The following is an 825-nucleotide window of genomic DNA, read 5'->3' as shown; positions in this document are numbered from 1 at the left end:
TTATAAGTAACATTGCATTCACATTTGTCTTTCTTTAAATATAGGAATTAATTTACAGGACAATAAATAACTGGTTTTGGTTTAGAGTTAATTCACATATCCACATAACACTGCATTCTAAAATAAGTGCGCACATGGGGGGGAATTGGAGTTCATTATGTTAGGTTTAGTTAGGCTTTGTGTGTTTTACCCCTTCTCGTGTTTTTTGTGGGCTGATCAGCCACTATTTAAGTTTCCCCTTTGTCTCGTTAAGTTAGGTCAGTTTGTTTGAGTTATCAGTAGTGTTGTCAACTTTGAGTAGAGTTCTGTTAGTTTGACCTCTTTTATGGGCCCAAGATTTTGATTCTTTTTGCATGATTTAACCAATTATGTTTTTTGGGTTAAATAAAAAATCATTTTTTTGGACTTTAACCTGTGCCTAAGTTTCCTTCACTGCTCGGTCCATCACACTCAAATTGGTTTGATGTTTGGAGGTTTTCTCAGTGTTCATCAGGTACTCATCTGTGTGCTAGTGTATGTGGCACTGTGGCTTAGTTGGTTAAAGTGCCTGTCTAGTAAATGTTAAACTAGAAAACAGGAGATCCTGGCTTCAACTCCCAGCAGTGCCTAAAAGATAGTGGTTTTGTCTGTTTTCAGTCATCCAGGGCCTGTTCGTCTAAGGAGCTTGGAAAGATGAGTGCCTGGATTCCTTTAAGGGACACATCCCACTGGTGTATAAATACCTGGGACTCTCTCCGCTTACCTCACTCCTAACTTGCGGCCTGTATATTGACCTGAAGAAATATAATGCAATTTGGCCGTTGAAGGTACTTTTGTTGTTAGGGG

General features: G+C 38.9%; 1 non-coding gene across 1 annotated transcript; it reads left to right on the top strand.

The window, feature by feature from the left end:
* Positions 1-519: 519 nt before the first annotated feature.
* trnat-agu (transfer RNA threonine (anticodon AGU)) lies at positions 520-608 on the top strand. Its single transcript is given in 2 exon segments — positions 520-557; positions 573-608. It is a non-coding gene; the product is annotated as a tRNA-Thr (tRNA).
* The last annotated feature ends 217 nt before the right edge of the window (positions 609-825 follow it).

This window comes from Pelmatolapia mariae, linkage group LG9 (genome assembly GCF_036321145.2).
Source record: "Pelmatolapia mariae isolate MD_Pm_ZW linkage group LG9, Pm_UMD_F_2, whole genome shotgun sequence".
NCBI classification, from domain to species: Eukaryota; Metazoa; Chordata; class Actinopteri; order Cichliformes; family Cichlidae; genus Pelmatolapia; species Pelmatolapia mariae.
The sequence above is the reverse complement of the archived record's forward strand: the minus strand, read 5'-3'. Positions and strand labels throughout refer to the sequence as shown.